This window comes from Mus caroli, chromosome 4 (genome assembly GCF_900094665.2).
Source record: "Mus caroli chromosome 4, CAROLI_EIJ_v1.1, whole genome shotgun sequence".
NCBI classification, from domain to species: domain Eukaryota; kingdom Metazoa; phylum Chordata; class Mammalia; order Rodentia; family Muridae; genus Mus; species Mus caroli.
Window position 1 is genome coordinate 70,581,177 of NC_034573.1, and position 20,844 is coordinate 70,602,020.

At 37.2% G+C, this 20,844-nt stretch overlaps 1 protein-coding gene across 40 annotated transcripts in view; it reads right to left on the minus strand.

Annotated features, from left to right (window-relative positions):
• The window catches only part of Ptprd (protein tyrosine phosphatase receptor type D), a 2,211,569-nt gene that overhangs the window by 1,576,946 nt on the left and 613,779 nt on the right, over positions 1-20,844 (minus strand). For all 40 annotated transcript variants that reach the window (XM_029475790.1, XM_029475789.1, XM_029475786.1 and 37 more), the window contains exon 4: positions 3,993-4,100. The gene's annotated coding sequence lies outside the window, so the exon portion shown is untranslated. The remainder of the gene's footprint in view (positions 1-3,992; positions 4,101-20,844) is intronic.

Genomic DNA, 20,844 nt, shown 5'->3' on the forward strand with positions numbered 1-20,844 from the left:
ACAAGTACTTGAGGTCAATTCACAGCTACATTGGTATTCCACAATTTAAATATACTGCATTTATTTGTTCTACTATTCTTCTAATTTCTGCTATGAATTGTTGGTTTTTATCTTTTATGGAGATATATAGATAAGCACATAATTTATCCTTATGGTAGGTGGTTTGAAAATGATATAAAAAGAAGTAACAAAACTATCAATATACTTGCTCACGAATTTAGCTCTATGTGTATTGAGGACAAGATGGTATGCCCTATCTGGGAAGATCGTCTTTCACTTTCTTCTCTGTGCTTTTCCATACTTAATTACAAAAAGAGCAAAAGTATGCTGTTGCTAAAGATGATTTGATGAGGATTAACTTTAATTATGATGAAATTTGAATGAAAAGGTGTGTAAAAGTGTGCAAGGAATATGGTCTAACTGTATCTCTTTGTTGAAGTGATGGAGGGAGGAGGAAAAATGACTAAGTGATAGAGGAAGGAATAGGAAAGGAAAGGTTATCGATTATTTTGTAATTGTAAATATTTCTTTTTTTCTGAAAAGTTTAAGTAGAAATAAATGTATGAGCATGGGCTATTTGTATCTCTTCAGAGGCAGACAGTGGGGAGTGTGTTAGTTGATACTAAATTTTAGCCTAGATATCTTTTGTGTTCTTTGAATTCAGGGTAATATGGGTCAGAATTTTTATAGGGCACTCAAATTTGATGGACAGTTCCAAAGTTCGAAGACCTCATCAATAGAAACATAGGTATCTGGGAAAGCTAACTATCAGTGCTTTAAAAATTGTCACTATATAATAAAAATAAGTGTAAAATTTATATGCACCACAAAATGACATAAAAAGAATAACATAAAAACATATCAGCCCCTCCCCCCCAAAAAAGTAAATTTCAGAGATTTGATAAGCAACATATTCAATCCTATGATTATTTATACAATGATAATTTTCTTAATTATCATTATCCATCAATATCTGTCTTATAAATATCACACTGTAATATTTATGCCACATATAAATGAATGTTGAAATATGGTGATGCAATATTATGAAAACATATCATATGCTAAACACTGGAACTTTTACTGGACCTCAGAGACATATAATATGTCATAAGGTCACTTGTACCTTAAGACTGCTATCTTATTGTTCACTCAGCCTGTTTGTTTGAGTAGCCTTTGAGAGGACTATGTAAAAATCAGCCTTAAATGCATTGAATTTCCCATGTAATAAACTCTTACAACTTAAGATAAAGCATAGCTATAACCTTAAGTTATGTTCTCTTCCATGTTCTTGTCCCAATAATAATGCATGTGTGTTTTGATAATAATTTTCTGAAAATAACAAATGGAGGAAACCTGACAAAATGAACTTCCAACACAAATAGTCAATGCAATGTACAGATTTGCTTGATAAACAGGGGTACTTGACTACTGTGTTATCTGGGTCAGGTGGAGTCATTGACTGAATCCCTTGTAAAACTCTCGTAAATATTTAGGGAAAGTAAGTCATTCCTTTGCCATGTGATATTTTCTTGGTTACTTAATAAATACAGAGTTAAAGTCCTTTGTTAGCGACAGAAACACTCAAAAGGCATATTAGACAAAGTTACAGACATACAGGAATAGACTCAAAAGAGAGCTAAGGCCAGGATTCTGACTCATACAACAGACAGACATGGAAATGGAAGACAGAAAAGTGGAAGTAGAAAATTCAAATCTGGCCTATACCAACACATTAATGGTGATTCTGAATTGATTATTAATATATATAAACTGACAGCATTTTAATACCTTGTGTGAAATTGGTAAAATGTTTAACCTATTATGTGAGAAATATTATTATTTATATTATGTGAGAAATATTCACATTTCACATAACAGGTATCCTAATTTTTCCTTATGTATAAGATTCAGACATAGTGGTTATTAAAAAATATAGACTAGAATACAGAAACAATATATGCATATGGATTTTATATACATATACTTTATACAAATGTAAAACATATTAATATTTTATATATACTTTATATAAATGTAAAACATATACTAATATTGACATTTATGTAACAGGTATCAATTATTCTATAAGTTCCCACAAAAATGTACAATGTATTTGAGCATAATGTAGGTATTACCCACATTCTGGCCATTATTTGTAGAATTTATATAGTAACTAGAGAGCAACTCTTGTCATCACTCGAAAAAGAGGATTCTTTTCCTTATTACAAAATAGCATGTGAGCCAGGCGTGGTAGCCTTTAATCCCAGCACTCAGGAGGCAGAGGCAGGCAGATTTCTGATTTCGAGGCCAGCCTGGTCTACAAAGTGAGTTACAGGACAGCCAGGGTTATACAGAGAAACCCAGGAGACCAATAAATAAATAAATAAATAAATAAATAAATAAATAAATGAATAAATAAATAAATGAATAAATAAATAACATGTGAATGTACCTTGATTTCATACATAATAAGCCATTTTACTGTAATATTTGGAAATCCTTTTAGTGACTCTGGGAAATAAAGTTATTCTTTTTGTTGCATTTCCTTCACACAATCCTATTGTTTCCTTATGTATAAGATTCAGACTTAGTGATTATTAAAAAATATAGACTAGAATACAGAAGCTTAATCAATATATGCATATGGATTATACACACACACATATGTATATATATATATATATATATGGCATTAAAATCTTAAGAAGATTTTATAATGAGGACTTCATTGCAACTCTTCTTTTTTTATACACAGAAAAATATTAAAATCCTCATCTTTCTCATTTATAAATATGACTGCTTTTTATTATTTTAGAAGTATGGTGCTTTTGAAACAATTTCTAATAGTTAAATAGATTTTCACTATTGAAAAATACCCTGTTATAAGTTCTATATGAACATACTTGAAATGTTCATAATTTTCAATGCCATTAAAACAGATTGTAAGAAACATTCTATTGTTTAAATCTTTTTAGACATTACTAATTATTGCATTACATTAAATCACTACATATAGAATTGCTATGTCAAAAGCCAGAGCCATTAAGATACTTGATATACAGTCCAAATGCTTATTGTGTGCTTTCTATCTTTTCATAGCCCTGCCCATAGAATACCTGATTCTTTTAATTTCTTTTTTGTTTGTCCTTGAACCTGCTTAAAGAAGAGAATCAAAGGGAATTACACACAAAATTTAAAAAAAAGAAGACTGCTCTGCAGGTTTAGCAAAATATAAAAATGATTGTAACTTAGTTGTTAATATCCATGTTTTCTTTTGGACTCAATAGTCTATGACTCTAGCCAATGACAATTTCATGCTGATGCTTTTCTATAGCCATATATTTTAGTAAAGGAAATCATGGTTAAATGTGTTAGAGATTGAGACTTTTCTAGTTTTGAAATCAGAAATAAGGGAGTCTTTTGGGTCATTGAGCAGTTTGCCAGTCTGAATTGTCTACTCTGTAACTTATAAAACTTGAGGTTGTCTCTGGGGTAGGTCAGCTTTTTGGCATCTGTGTTTTAAGAGTTGGTTTGGTACAAGGAAACACTGTTGGAATTTGCCCCTCCTATCCTCAGGTATGTAATCACAACCTTTTCTTGGAGCTTGCTAGGGGAAAATAATTTAATGTAGGATATACATTAATGTTCTATTGTACTATGTAATTTTATGTACTCAAGAAGTAGTTTAATTAGAATACCAGCTTTGGGTGCTGATGGTGGGGAATGGATTCCTCAGGTATGTTGACCCTTGTCTAAAAATTAAATCTATGCATTGCTATAAATTCTGCCATTTACAGTTGTGTGGGAGAAGTATGCATTGATTTTAGAGACATAATAGAATTTCAAAATCATAATTCTTTTTAAACACAAAATATTCCAGTATTTAAAAAGCACATGTGAAGCTTCAGTATGAGTTTTGTAGGATAAGGATGGCAGAGATGCGACAAAAAATGATGGAGAAGTGGCCTTGTTGGACACACTCAACTCACCTGGAGCCAAAGCTAATCTTGTCCATCAACATTGGGGCCAGCATACTGACAGCCAGGCACTGCCACTCAGGTTTCACAGGCCAAGAACTGCTTGCCTTCTATGTCAAGCTGGAACAGAATATAATATCAGACATCTATTTCCTTTCAAACTTAATAAAATAAAATACCCATTTTATTATATTTTCAGTCATATGAAACATCCAGTTATCAGAATATTCAACACAAAGGGAACAGTAAACTCTTGATCTGTAATTTATACCTCAATGGATAACACTGCACCTGTGTCAGTCAAAGGACCATCTATAGTTTATCTTCTATAAAGCAGTTCTTGTAAAAGCTTATTACTTCAGTGCAATCATTTATATCCATTTGGTTTAAGTAAATGATATGCTAACTTAAACAGTCATTTTATATGCATTGTCATTAAAGACTATAAATCCAAATAAACTTTAAACCCCCAAAGAAGCAAATTTTAAAACGTCATTTATGAATAAATCTGCTATGAACACAGCTGAGCAAGTGCCATTGTGGTGTAGTAGGCCATCTTTTGTCTAGGACTGGTATAGCTAGATCTTGAAATAGAACCATTCCCAAGTTTCTGAGAAACCACCAAATTAATTTCCAAAGTGGTTGTACACATTTACAATCCCACCAGAAATAGAATAGTGTTTTCCCTTCATCCACATCCTTGCCATCATGAGGTATCATTTCAGTTTTTGATCTTGGCCACTCTAATAGGTGTAAGATGGAATCTCGGGTTATTTTGATTGGCATTTCCCTGATGACTAATACTGGTGTACATTTGTTTAAGTGCTTTTCACCCATTCCAGATTCCTCTATTGAGAATTCTCTGTTTAGCTCTGTACCACAATTTTTAATTGGATTATTTGGCTTGGTCGTGTCAAATTTCTTGAATTATTTATACACTTTGGATATTAGTCTTGTGTCAGATGTAGGGCTGGCGAATATCTTTTCTCATTCTGTAGGGTGCAGTTTTGTCCTTTTGATGGTGCCTTAGCCTTGCAAAAACTTCTGTTTCATGAGGTCCCATTTATTAATTGCTGATCTTAGTGTCTGCACTGGAAACAACCTATATGTCCATCAACTGAAGAAGGGATAGAGAAAATGTGGTGCATCTACACATTGGAATACTATACAGCTATTAAAAACAAGGATATCATGAAATTTGCAGGAAAATGGGTAGAATCAGAAAATATCATCCTGAGTGAGATAATACAGACCCAAAAGGACATGCATCGTATGTACTAACTTATAGTGGACGTTAGTCATAAAATACAGAATAACCATGCTACAGGTCAGAGACCCAAAGAAACTATGTAAGAAGGAGGATCAAAGAGAGTTTGCAAGAGTCTCACTTAGAAGGAGAAACCAAATAGTCATAGGAGGTGGATGGAGAAATGGAAGAGGGTAGAAGAGGGGGTGAATAGAGTAATAAAGATGGGGATGAGGTGTGAGGAGAGCAGGAGTGGGAGAGAACTGGGAGGGAGATTAGAAATCAGTAGAGATCATCTCTTAGACAATCTGATGACCTGCGACTAGTGAGCCTCTATGGAGTCCATAGTGGTGACCCTAATTGAAACTTCTATCAGCTATGTGTATATGGAGGGTATGGGATCTCCACATAGGGGATATGGAGGATATGGAGTCTTCAGTTCAGGGATATGGAAACTGAAGTTGGGACTTCCAATGGTGGGAGGTGAACATCGATCCAACCACAACACCTTCTACCCAAATTTTGACATGTCCAAAAGATACACAGTGTCTTAGTCAGGGTTTCTATTCCTGCACAAACATCATGACCAAGAAGCAAGTTGGGGAGAAAAGGGTTTATTCAGCTTACACTTCCATACTGCTGCTCATCACCAAAGGAAGTCAGGACTGGAACTCAAGCAGGTCAGGAAGCAGGAGCTGATGCAAAGGCCATGGAGGGATGTTCTTTACTGGCTTGCTTCCCCTAGCTTGCTCAGCATGCTCTCTTATAGAACCAAGACTACTAGCCCAGAGATGGCACCAACCACAAGGGGACCTCCCCCTTGATCACTAATTGAGAAAATGCCTTATAGCTGCATCTCATGGAGGCATTTCCCCAACTGAAGCTCCTTTCTCTGTGATAACTCCAGCCAGTGTCAAGTTGACACAAAATTAGCCAGTACACACAGTTATAGTACAGACTAAGGGAATGGTCAACCAATAACTGACCCAACTTGAGACCAATGCCAGAGGAGCAAGCCAATCCCTGACATTAATGATACTCTGTTATGCTTGCAAACAGAAGCTTAGCATTTCTTTCTCCTGAGAGGCTTCATCCAGCAGCAAATGGAAATAGATGCACAGACCCACAGCCAAGCATCATGTAGTGCTCAGCAAGTCCTGTGGAAGAGTAGGGCCCAGAATTGAGCCAACCAGAGGGGTCAAGAACACCACAAGAAGACCTACAGAGTCAACTAAACTGTTCCATGTAGGCTTAACTGGACTGAGCCACCAGCCAAGGTGCTTTGCCCCCTGCACATTTGGAGGGGATGTTCAGCTTGGTTTTCCAGTAAAAATGCAATAAAAGCAAGCTCTGTCTGATTCTGTTGTCTGTCATTAGGTCCCCTTCCCCTATATGGACTGTCAGTATAGGCTTCAGTGAGAGAGGATGTACTTAGGACTCATGGGACTGGATGTGCCAGGGCAAGCTGGAGCCCAAGAGCCTTTCCTCTTTTCTGAGGGGAAGGGGAGAAGTGGGCAGATTTTTAAGGTGAGACTGCGAGGGAGACTGCAATCCGGATGTAAAGTGAATAAGTAAATAAATAAATAAATAAATAAATAAATAAATGAAAAATAGTATTTAAAATTTAATGGGACTGAATATTAATAGTACTTAAGCTATCCTAATACAATTCCTATAGCATTATGTTTGTCCTACCACATGAGAGATACTGAGGAGACAATTATCTCATCAAATGATGCAGGGTGTCACTGCTGTGGAACTTGTGAAGACCACAAAAGTTATCAGTGTGGACAAACCTTTAGGCTGGGCTGCCTGTGGGAGTGAGGTGTGAGCAATCTCCCTCTCAGCACTATGAAACCTACGGAACAAGCACTGAGTTCCGGTGCACTCATGACTTCAAAGAGAGGAACACTGAACTCACTGAAGAGAAGGCATGGGGTGGTCCACAGCGTGTTCTCTCTCTCTCTCTCTCTCTCTCTCTCTCTCTCTCTCTCTCTCTCTCTCTCTCATCTTTACCTAATTCTTCCTTTTGACTCTGATTGAGTCATAGGGGCTTTGTGATACTTGCTGATATTTTAGATATTCTTTATCTTCCAACAGGTTAAAATCCACTCTTGCTTGATCCACTTAACATTTATCACTTGCTGATCTACTGGGCACTAATTAGCTGTTGGCATCACCACCTGATTCTGGTACTAGCTTTGGTAACAAAATAATGTGACTCCATACCCTGTATATCTCAACATCTATCCCTACCCCAAACACTGCCTTCCAGTATCCACCTAGGGCTTGCACATTTCGTATCACCCGATATTGCTCATATAATAGGTACTTTATCTTTTTGTTTTGTTTTTGGTGAGGTGTGATGTCGTTAGGAAAGAACCACTTGTGTTACGAAACGTCACTTCAAAATTGACTGCTGTTCTACTCTTCTAGCTCTCTTGTATTATTCGGAGAATTTATTATTATTATTATTATTATTATTATTATTATGGAACCTTTTCTTATCCCTTGGGCTTTTTTCTGTTCTTGTGTTCATCAGTTCTCACTGAGACAATAACAGTAACTTTGATGCAGTGATTCAGTCCTATCTAAAGGCAGAATGGACTTCCAAATTAGGATAATTTAACGAAGCTATTAAAGAACCTATTTATACAAATATGGCTGTATTCAGGAAATTGCCCCTGCAGTATGGTAGATTTACCCTGCCCAGGCTCTATCCTGTAGCAAGAGAGGAGTTACTATTATTCTAGAATATCACAATAATGTCTAATGTCTATAGAGACCTGTCGTAATGGAGCAATGGTCTTTCATATAGGGTCACAGGTAGTACACACTGACAGGGCACATGGAAACCTGAGCATGAAACACATTCTTGCCCCTTCCATCAAGTTTTCCATGAGGCAAGCACACTGAAAGCCCAAGTACCAAGGAGGTTTGGAGGTTGCTCATGAGGTTTAGATGAAATTTTTTTAGCTCTCTAAATCACCACCTGTATAATAGGAAACACATGCTTCATACCTTTCTTAGGTTAAACATCAGAGTACCTTAAAGCACGCACTATTAACAGTTTCACTACATTAGTGCTAATGGCAGGGTTGCCCCCACTATAATGTCTCCCGTAAGCTACACATTTTCAAACCTGCATATCCAAGAGTTTTCCTTCTGCTTAGAATGATTCATCTGCTGTCACCTCTAATATACTTTCCTGGAGAGCTCATACTTTATAGCAATAAAGTAATAATGTACTAGTTGCTTGTCTCATTCTCTTGACAAGATACCTAAGGAAGGAAGGTTTCTCTGGGCTCTGCAGTGCCACAGCCACATCACAGCACATCTGTTCAGTCCAATTCCAGAAGTCCTCATAGTCCTTAACAGTTCAAGGACTCTTTAAATGTCCAAATCTCATCTGAGACTCAAAGAAATTCCTTGACTGTACAAATTAAAAAGTTATATAATTCCAACACACAACGGTGCAGACTAAGCATTGCCTATCCACAATAGAGAGGTGGGGTAGAGCAAAGAGAAACTAGATCAAAGCAATATCCATACTCAGCAGGGAAAATACCAAATTCTGAAAATCCATATCGCACATCTGGAATTCATGATAGAATCATCTGGGCTCCAAAGGACTTAAGTAGCCTTCTAGCTAAGCTGTCTGTAGCACATTTTACTTAATTCCTGGGTCAATCCCACCGGTTTCAACATCATGGGTCTCCATGGCAACCTAGGAACATCTGAAAACAACGTTTGCATGGACTCCAAACGCTGCCACTCACTGTCTGGCTTCAGCTTCCTGGGTTAACCTCTGTATAATTACCTGTTCAGTGACAATGTTTGTTTAGTCTCTCTCATTTCTCATTAATTTGTATTTTCACCAGATGGAGTGTTGGGTGGGTAGTGTCTTGCAAACCACAAGCATTCTCTTCAACAAGCACTAAACTACTTAAAAATTACAGATGTTTTTATGTCTTCATTCTCCTTAATTTAAAGTGTGTATATTTGCTCACCACAGTTTCTTTACAAAACCATAGTTTCTTATCTTTTTCTGTTCATTTTGCACCCACAACTGCAGATATGGATGAGAGCAGTAAGCTTAATACCATGATATTTTGGAAATTTTTCCATCAATAAAATTAATTCATTTGTTTTATATGTAGGCTCACTCAAACTCTTAAGACATGGGCAGGACACACTAAGCCCCTGGCTTGGGTATCACACAAATAGTTCCTAGCTTAGGTTGGGATAGAGTCTCGGCCAGGTCTCCACTATCCACATTTTTGTAATCATAATATTCCATCCTCATGGCCTAGTAAGCCCTGCTAACACCATTGTAAGGTGTTTTTTAGCTGAAGGTTCCAATGAGTGTCTTTTCTGATTCTTTATAGTTGTGCAGACTCCCCTGAGGCTGAAAGTTAGTATCCTTCAGAGAGGCTCCTTAAGCCAGAAATTAAAAAAAAAAAAAAAAGAAAGAAAGAAAGCTTATGGAGGTTCATGAGACTGACCTAATTTATAAGGACACCTCCTTCCTGGAGTAAACAATAAAGGCTGCTGAAAGTCATTACCAGACAAGCAGAGCTGGTGCGCAGACCCTGAGACTAGCAGAGCTAGAAAGGGCTTACTTAGAAGGAACACTTCATCCTGCTGAGCTGCCTGCAGGCCCAGCATTGTGCTCCAAGTTCCCAGCTTTTGTGAGCTGTCACCACTGCTTGGTGGGTGCTTGCTAGTGGTGCTGGTGGTTGTAATGGTGAAAAGGGGCTTTGGTGATGCAGTCCCTGAATTATTTCTGCTCCTGTTAGGAGTTGAACTTTGGTGGTTTCTGATCTTGTCCTGTTCTGGGCTCCCTGTCTAGGATAAGTGGGCGTATAGATTGTTTCTATAAGAAACATCAAGCTTACAAGGGCAACACAGTTGTGAGACCATTTTTTCACTATTATGTTTTTGTATTATTGTTTGCCTTGTTGCTGGAAAAAAATATGTGTCAAAGTAGTTTAAGGAAGAGAATGTTTGGGCTCACCACTTGGGCTCTAAGTGCCTCATGATTAGGGAGTTTAAATGGCAAAACTTGGAGGCAGCTTCCAGAGAGCGTTGCATATTCCTTTTCAGCCAGCTTTATCCCCTGTATCCAACCAGGGTCTTCCTACCTGAAACAAACTAATCCAGGTAAACTTTCATAGCCATGACCAGAGGTTTGTCTCCTTGTGAATCTAGAGCCTCCCATGATGCCATTAGCAGTTTCAGATAGGAAGGTTATCCTTAGGTAGTAAGGAAAGCTGTTTTTTTTTTTTTTTTTTCCTTCTTTATTTGTTCTCCAGGTGACACAGAACATTGTATAGATCCCTGAGAAGCAGACAGCATTGTTAACAAGTGTGTACCCTCAGGACCACTGTGAGCTTCTCAGAAGATATATCCTATGTCTACCTCGCAAATGCTGGTATTATAGGTATAGGCCACCACTCTCTGTTTATATGGTGCTGTTGTCCAAACCCAGGGATTTCTATACAGGAGACAAGTCCATAGCTGTTCTGAGCACCAAAGAACACTTGCATCCACCTAATGTGTTCCTGAAAATAGTTAAAAGTAATTAAAAATTGAATTTAAAACACCTTTTTAATGGATAAACAAAAGGTCTCCTCTAATATTTGTTAAAAATACAAATTCTGCTATGTGGCTAGATAATGACTTTCCATGATCTATAATTTTAAGTTACATAGAATGACATATAGGGGCAAATGTCACTCCTACCCTTGCCTACAAACTTACATTTTCCACCTTTCAAACAACCACACCACACTATCTGTGTTTACTTAGAACTTTTCTTAAGAGAATACAAACACACAAACATATACACATTGAGAGAGAGAGAGAGAGAGAGAGAGAGAGAATGCACAAAAAAACAAACACAGGCACAAGCTCACATTCCTGCCTCAGTCCCTCAGTCTCCTAAAAGTTTCATGCTTTTTTCATGGAGCTTTTTATTTTACTAAATGTTATTTGAAATATTTCTCAATAAATAAAAAACATCTTCTTTATCTTTTGTTCTTATATAACCAGGAGCTCTTTAATTCCCTTGCAATTGATTTTGATATTAAACAAGTGATAAATTTGGATGAGTGTAGCTTTCTGTGGAGTGAACATGTAGAAGAATTCCTGTAAGTGTGTGTGGGGACATCAAAGATCTATATGTATCTATCTATCTATCTATATATGCAATTATTAATATGGTTAGAGTCAGATTTTTCCCTTAAGAATTAAATCAATTTGTTCTTCTTCTGGCAATTTATCATACTGCTAAATATGATAGGTGAAAATTATGTCTCAGAACGATTTTAATTAACATTTAAATATATGACAGAAGTTGAGTATCATATTTTAACGGATATTAGTGTACATTTTCCATAAAATATCTGTGAGTATCTTCGCAACAGTTATTCTAATTTCAACTCGAAGGATGTTTTTCCTTCTTTTTTTTCCCCTACATGAAGCAAAGCCATTAACTACATCAGCAAAAATATTTCTTGGTGTTTGAGTTTTGAAAGCCTTTGTTGCAAACCTGTGATGGAAAGCACCATATCGTACGGAGGTCCCACAGTGCCCTCTAGTGGTCACACGTTCAATTGCGCCTTTCCTGCGTCGATATTCAGGGCAAACAATCGGAAGGTAGAATAAAGGAGTCTTCCCTAGGTTTTAAGTCTACTCAGCATCCCTTGGTCCAGGGATGATAAGAAAATGCAATCGAAGTTAAGCATTAGATAAAACATTAGCACTACTGTAACACCAAAGGGCCAAATTACAGTCTGCAAATGTTGGGCATCCTGTTCAGTTTTATTTTCTTTCTTGTTACTTTAAACAAAGTAGATTTGAGATATTTAATCAACAGGCTGCAGTGTTTAATTACATTAGAGGATGCAAAAATTAAATGAGAACATAAATTACATCTATGAAATATAGCATAATTGGAAGGAGAGAATAAATAGGCATAAGATTATGAGAAAGCACTGAAGGATGATGGTGCTTGCGGATTTGGGACTTAGGTAATCTCTTAGGCCACATGAATAACATTTTATGCAAATGTGCATAGACAAATTTTATTCGTGTCCTTCTTTGGACAATGTGGAACTGTGTGTGTCCAGAATGGAGGACTATATGCTGATTTTGTATGTATGTTGTTTATGTAGGTGTATCGATGTATAACAATTTCCTCTGAGACTGAAACACTGCATCATAAGGCGCAGTTTCTTAAGCAAGAAGGTGAACAACTCAGAGTGGCTTTAGGAAGTCCTGAAAATGACTGGATTCACTAGGCCACTCCTTGTCAAGTGTTAACAATAAAATCCAAGAGTCCCTCTAAGATAAAAGGAAACAGGGCTACAAAGACTACCCTTAGAGGCAAAAAGCTACAAAGAAAACACTGCTGCCTTGAAGAAGCAGAATCCAGCTGAGCTGCCTGTAAGACAAATTGAGTTGCATGGAAGGGACATGTTCCAACCTGTTGATCTACCTGTAGCCTGAGTGAGCTTTGTAAACTGTCACCCATGGTGGGGTAGGCTTTGCTGAAGCAGCCATCTTTGTAAGTAATCTCCTCCCCCCATATTTCAGTAATAACCCTGATCTTGCTTAAGGTTCAAGTTGGATGTTGGTAGTCACAGTATTTTTGTCTGTTATGGCTTCCTGTTTTAGCATGAGTAGACATGTATATTGCATCTCTGCAGGAAAAGTCTTGTCACAAAACATATGTGTGCCGACTCATGTGTGCGACAGTAGAGGACAGAAATAAAGATCTGGTGTCTTTCCTGATATCTCTCTACTTTATTATTTTTAGAAAGGGTCTTCCTAAACATTGAGATCCTGGAACAATCTAAAATTCGTGGCCAGTACTCAAGTCCCAGCCTCCTTAGATCTGGAATTACAAGTTTTTAAAGTGGTCGTGGGGACCTAATGTCAGGTCCTTGGATTCCTGTGAAAAGCAAAAAAATGAACCACACTGATCATTAGACTCTGAAGCAGTATGGTACTCAAAGCAACAAAGGATGAAGTGACACGTCAGCAAAAAGGACACTGCTTCCTTTAGGAACTGGAGGCATTGGTTTTGATTGCAAATGACAATGAAAGTTGATGGGATATTGGAGTAGAAAACTCACAGGACAGTCTCGATTGATGTGATGAGGCAAGATGAAGGTGACAAAAATGAAAAACAAAGAAATATTGGAAAATTCCACCGCAAGGATATAAATTAACTACGTGAACAGGACTTGGTACACAACAGAAGCATTGCACACTAGACCATGCTTTGAACAAACTCAAACTGGAGCCTCAGAAATAAGGGGTAAAGCATGGGTCTGTTGCTAAGTATATGGAAACAGAGTGAGCACATTTATGGAATAATTAAGCCAGGGGCAGCTAGGGATGGGGATTAAGATCCATTGTAAACTTGTCAGTTTCAAGATGTTTATTTTACTTTACGTATAGACAGCAGAGAAGTAGATGCAGAAATACAAAATTCAGGGAAAAAATATGTCTAGAACCGCACCTTTGGAAATCAGTAGGACAAAAAAAAAAAAAAATGCTATCAGCAAGGTAGGAAATACAACTATGAAAGAGAGCCTAAGGACTAAAGCCCTGTGTGTGACATCATTGGATTTGAGAACAGGAAGATAAAATAAGCAAATGAGAATAAAATAGACCTGCTTTCTGTGTTTAGGTAATTTATAGAATGTGGTTCCAAAGCCATGTAGAACACTCGGCTAAGACCAGAGCCCCTGCTCTGTTAACCGCTACAGTAAATAACATTCAAGGAGGTCAGTTATGACATGCTGTGTTCACCGTGTAGAAAACATACTGACACACTCAGATGACTTAATGTTTTGATATAGGGAGATGCTGGACTGAAGCATCAAGAAATTCTAGGATAGTCCATGTCATTATTATGAGTAGAATATCAGTGAATAGTAATTAATTAATAAGATCAATTAATTATAACTATGTCAATAAGTAGTTCTCCAAAAATTTATGAAGACTAAAATCCTCCATGTACCCTAGCAGGAATGAAAATATGATAAAAATAAACTAAAAAAAGAGAAGCATGTACGCCCATATACTTGCACAAACACACACACACACACACACACACACACACACACACAAATACACTTAAGTATGTATGGAAACTAAGAAAATATAGTTCAAAACAATTCAGGAAATATTGCAGATAAATATAACTTTAACCAAAAACAAAACACTAGAACTTATGAAGCTTGCCAAATCTTACCTTACCCACTGGCATACTTCCCTTCTCATATTAGGTACCATTTGCAGAAAGTGTACTTCCTCCTTCCAAATCAGAGAAAGTTACTATATGCCCATAGTGCTCATTCTGTGACTTGCTAAGCTGCAGTTATTTTTATGCCATAAAAAATAACTGACAAATTAGCATACACTTTATAGTCAACCATATGCCTATTGATTAACTAAAATGGAATTTTGGGAAACATATCTATATTGAAATGTAAAAAAAATATTCATGTGCATAGTTACTAAATTCCTAGCTTAGTGCTTGACTTGTAGAATATCAGTCATTAAATTTCGCTGAATTAACTACAAAATAAATCCCTTTTTCAAAGATGTTACCAAATTAAAATTTAAAAAATGTGATCAACAGAGGTTTTTCAGTTTTTCAATAGCCAATACAATTTTGTATTTACTTTACGGTGACACACATTGTTAAAAGGAAGTTGCTCTGCTTACAAGGCTGTTGAATCCCAAATTCTCCATCAGCTGGCTTCGGGGAGAACAGCTTGATCAGTAGAAAGACTGGAGAGTACTTTCTGTAGCTCCTTCATTGGGGACCTTGTGTTCTGTCCAATGGATGATTGTGAGCCAGGCACTAGCAGAGCCCCTCAGGAGACAGTTATATCAGGCTCCTGTCATCAGGCTCTTGTTGGCATCTGCCTAGTGTCTGGGTTTGGTTGTTGTTAATGGGATGGATCCCCAAGTGGGGTCGTCTCTGGATGGTCATTCCTTCAGTCTCTGCTCTGAACTTTGTCTCTGTAATTCCTTCCACAGGTGTTCCCTCCCCCTCCACCCCCGTTCTAAGAAGGATTCTGAGCTTCTGGGCTAATATCCACTTATCAGTGAGTGCATACCATGTGAGTTCTTTTGTGATGGGGTTACCTCACATAGAATGATATCTTCAAGATCCATCCATTTGTCTAAGAATTTCATAAATTCATTGTTTTTAATAGCTATGTAGTACTCCATTGTGTAAATGCACCACATTTTTTTGTATCCATTCCTCTGTTGAGGGGCATCTGGGTTCTTTCCAGCTTCTGGCTATTATAAATAAGGCTGCTATGAACATACTGGAGCCTGTGTCCTTATTACATGTTGGAACATCTTCTGGGTATATGCCCAACAGTGGTATTGCTGGAACTTCCAGTAGAACTATGTCCAATGTTCTGAGGAACTGCCAAACTGATTTCCAGAGTGGTTGTACCAGCTTGAAGTCACACCAGCAATGGAGGAGTGTTCCTCTTTCACCACATCCTCACCAGCATCTGCTGTCACCTGTGTTTTTGATCTTAGCCATTCTGAATGATGTGAGGTGGAATCTCAGGGTTGTTTTGATGAAGGAGCTAGAGAAAGTACCCAAGAAGCTGAATGGGTTTGCAGCCCCATAGGAGGAACATCAGTATGAACTAACCAGTACCCCCAGAGCTTCTTGGAACTAAGCCACCAATCAACAAAAACACACAGTGGAACTTGTGTGTGTCTAGCTGTATATGTAGCAGAGGATGGTTGTCAATGGGAGGAGAGGCCCTAGGTCCTGTGAAGGTTCTATGTCTCAGTGTAGGGGAATTCCAGGACCAAGAATGAGAGTGAGAGGGTTGGGGAGCAGGGGGAGGCAGGAGGGGATAGGAAATTTTTCACAGGGGAAACTAGGAAAGGGGATAACATTTGAACTGTAAATAAAGAAAATATCTAATAAAAACTAGAGAGATCCACAAGTACAGAAATCGAACAAAGTAGTAATAGTCATCTAAATTCTGAAGTTACAAATGGTTTTCATCAACCTGTTTCTGGCATATTATCAAGAGACATTTTGCAACAAAATTAAAGCCGACTCAATGGAGTTTTACTGCCTTTTAAAATGTGTTTTAACTGAAGCACAACGAGATGTGAAACAGAACTATGAATATGTGCTGACTCATTACCATTTCATAATGCAAATGACAGAATGAATAATGATTACATATTAATATCCCTGTTTTGAAAACCATGCATAGCATACTGTTCGCTTGTGAAGACTAGAGAAATCTGAAAAATAAAATGAGCTATTTAGTCCACAAGCCAAAAAGCACTGCAAAATAACTAATCTTTTTATAAATTAGTTGCATGAGCTGAAGACTCAACATTCTGTCCTTTGCAGACTTGGTTACGACCACAAAGGTTTAGTCAATATAGTATGTAGTTGTTGGTTTAACAAAACTAGAGATATAACAGTAACTTTTGAGATCTAAATTTGTTCCCAGTGAATTTAGAATATTTTCTAGATCTGCCAGTTGTCTCTACACACTGAGGCAGGTAGGTCTGAGAAGTTCAATTAGCTTTTAGTCTAATTTGTAATTCTAAAATCTAAGTCCCTGGAAATTAGCTTTTAGGTGTGACTACTTAATATTCCAGACTATATCCCTTTATTTTTCCCCTTTTTGTTTGTAATACAAATAACACAGTAATCAACTTGGTTCTGCCCATTAAGACACACAAGTAATATACCCCAGAAGATTACTTTGTGACACTGTGCCTTGGGAGAATTCTATCTGCACACAGAAAGACACAGCATAATGCCTATGGCATTTCTTGTTAAAGATATTCTGCTAGTAAAATTTCACTCTTTTCCTTTCTTCCTTTTGAGTTTTTGTGGAATGAGAGAAGTAGACAGGAAAGCCCAGGAAACCTCAGCCCCACACAGAGAACCCCAGGCAAATGGTGAATGTGGAGAGTAGGAAGAAATATCGTTGCCAGCAAGAGCTCACAGTTGGTTATCCAACTTGAAATGATGGGCACTAAAACATGCAGTTAATATTATATATACAGGGAAGGTTTCTATTTAGGCATATATGAGTATATAAATTTATGTATGCACAAAAATTAAAAAAAAAAACTAAGAAAGAAGCCATGAATTTGAAAGAGAGAAAGCAAGGAGGTGTGGCATAGTGGAGGGGTAGGAGGGAAGAAAGGGAAGGATAAAATTGTTTAATTTTTTTATAATATTAAAAATTAGAAGAAATATATATATACAAAGAAAGGAAAGAAGTGATAAGGAGAAAAGAAAAGTTTCACAGTATGTGATATAGTAAAATATGCTTGCAGGTCATTCTCAAATGGGTTACTAGCTGTTTATTTTGTGTGCAGAGACCCATTGTCTAAGTTCCTGCCTAATGTTTTCTTCTCCATGAAAGTGAAGCTATGCTCCTCAAAGCAGCTGCATTTTCACTATTCTTCAGGGCACACACACTCTGCATAATTCCCCTCACTCAGTCTCCTTAAACTATCTCCCCTCATTTGGTTAGGGTATTCCAGTGTGATGTACATTTTTTTTTGCTCACACCCTCCCCTGAAATATATCTCCCTACACTCCCAGTCTGCATAGCATATTTGGAAAACAGGCACCCAGTTCTGATAGTGAGTACAGTGGCAAAAAGGAATTAACAGTCATTTTGCCACAATAAGAGGATACTTGCTGAGTAAGATGCTGTGCTAATAAATTTAAAACCACATTGGAAATGAAATAACACGTTCAGGTGAGTTCTCTAAATAGAGGACTGTTAACAGTGAAACAAACAACACAAACTTTTGCTGAGATCAGGGAGCAGACAGGAGGTTTAGAGAAACAACTTGTTCGGACGGGGCTCATCTAAGCATAAATTATATGGTTTGAACTGGAGCTCAAATGCAGAGAAGAGATGGAATCAATTCTTTTCCGGTATTAAATTTTCTCTTCCATGTTCTATACAAACCTTTCCTTTGTGATATGATTCATTGAAGAGTGCTAATGAATTCCCCATTCTTTCTATTTTGGACAAAATGCTAATTATTTCTAAGCACTTCTCAAAGATTTTAAAAATTGAGATTGAAGCCTAGTAGACATGAGGCAATATTATTTAGCAAAATGTTAATGAAAAAATAGAGGTTACCCCAGGTCGGAATTTGTATTATATTGCCTATACATTCTTGGAGAAGTCATCACTTAAAAGCTTTGTCCATAGAAGAGCCTAGGTGATATACCCTCTTCCTATAGTGTGAAGAAGTTCATTAGGAAAGAAGATACCACAACATTCAAGTGCTCAGTTGAGTCTTATAACTTACCAAGGACAGTGGCACACAAAGATGTCAAGAGCCTAAGCATTGCATCTAATCATCAAAGCAAGGTAGATGTATGACATGGAACTATATATACAGTGCTTAATGATATGGTAGTGGCTGCTGTAATGACATGAGCCACAGACACTGTTGACAAAGACTAGAGAGTTAAAATGTTTCTACTGGCAAGGCTTATATACAAATTATGGAGTATATACCACCCAATAAGAAAACTGAGGAACAATAGATGATCAATACAAAGCTGACCTCATGCATTACATTAAATTTTGTTTCTCATTTCCCACAAGCAAATTAATTGATAGATCCCACAGTTCAGTGATTACGTGGTAGGTAGGTTCCTACTGAAAAAAAAACTTTTGCAATAGAAATGCATAAATTTATGTGAACATTTGTGAACGTATCCATTTGTATTTCTTCTTCCAGAGAGAATCCCACCATCATTTGCTGGTATAGCTGTCCAACTGGGAAAGAGTAGTGCTTAAAATAAACACTTTCACAAATAGTCTGTAACACTGAAAATGAACCACTTAAAATACTTTCAAGGGTCTTTCAGCAGAGTGAGGGCTTATGGGTAGCAAGGGATCTATAAAAAATTGTTCCAAGTCTACAGCAGGAAGATTTTATGAGGTAGAAATGACTTCTTGTTGTTTTCCTGAAAACTTCACATGGCTATTCACTAAATGCTTAAATAGGACTGGCACACTTGGTAAAAACAAGAATGCTCAGGATAGCTTCCAAACATGCAAGGTAATGGACACTGTGAGAAGAGACAGGGGAATTTTAAGCCTTATAGAAAGTAGTATTACCAGAAATCCTGGGCACTGTTACTGTAGAGATGTTTCTACAAGAATAACTGAGGAAAAGGATGGCATTTAAATCAACATACTATTGAAGCAAGCAGATCTCAGTTGTGTAAATCAATCTCAGCACACCAGTAGGCTATCCAAGATAGATATTTTCTGATCAACCTTGGCTGTAGAGTTGTCCTATACTAGCAGCTCTTTCTTAATCCCCTTGTGTGATGATTGCAGTAGCCAATTAACCTCTGCCATCTCCGAGATTGCAGCAGCACAAATTTCTTGCTACCTGCCCCAATGTTCTTGGTTTCTCAGTGAAAAACACATGCACATACCCTTATATTTTAGTATGACTTAAACAGCTCAATGGTTGGGCCACTCCCAAACCTACATGTGGTGAACACTTCCCCTCCAATATTCCTGAGGTTTACTTACTAAAATCTATATTCCATCTTTGCTGCTCTTCCCCAGCTCTTATAGGACTGGTTTGCTTTTACTTCAGCACCTCTCAGGCCTGTTCTTCACTCCTTTCTCAGTAATGATGGTTCAAAATCCCTCTTCCTTTCTTGGTCCCCTTGACCAAGAATCCTAATGTGGCACTTCTCAATCTCTGCCCAGCCACTGGCCACCAACAATTTTATTTACCAATCAAACACAACTGGGAACAGGGACCCTCAGTGTCTTGCATGTGGATTGTCATATAATTTTGAGAACCCAATTAATATAATACAAGCTTTAGACCAAATCTACAACAGATGACCATATCAACTGAGTTGCAGGTTTTGATGTCTAAACTTTTATAAATTAATTCATTTACACAATAAATTTATTTCCTCTTTTCTTCTCCTTATATACACATACCTATAGTTATAGGTTCTGTTTGACTTGATATCCATGTAGAATATGGTAGTGTTATTCTTCTAAATATTAGCATAGACTATGATATTCCTGTGTCAAAAACATGTGTAACCCAGCAGTTTCATGGTCAGTATAAGTGCTTACTAGAGCTACTGCTGAGGCAAGTAGTTTGTATATCTCCATTAGTTTGCACAATCTGGTGATGCTTTCTTTTAGGACTCTTCTATTTCTGCCATACACTTATTGAAATGTGACATATGATGCCATAAGGAATTGTTTAGTACAAACACACACACACAAATATATATATATATAGTTAACCCTTGAAAATTATTACATGTGAAATACAGTTATTTATTAGTTTTTAAATCACATTTTCAACTACTTACTAACTTAAAGTACTCAAGATACTTTGGAGAGTTAATTTAAATTAACTTATAGAGGAAAAAGTGGGGAAAAGCCTTGAAGATATGGGCACAGGGGGAAAATTCCTGAATAGAACAGCAATGGCTTGTGCTGTAAGATCGAGAATTGACAAATGGGACCTCATGAAACTGCAAAGCTTCTGCAAGGCAAAAGACAC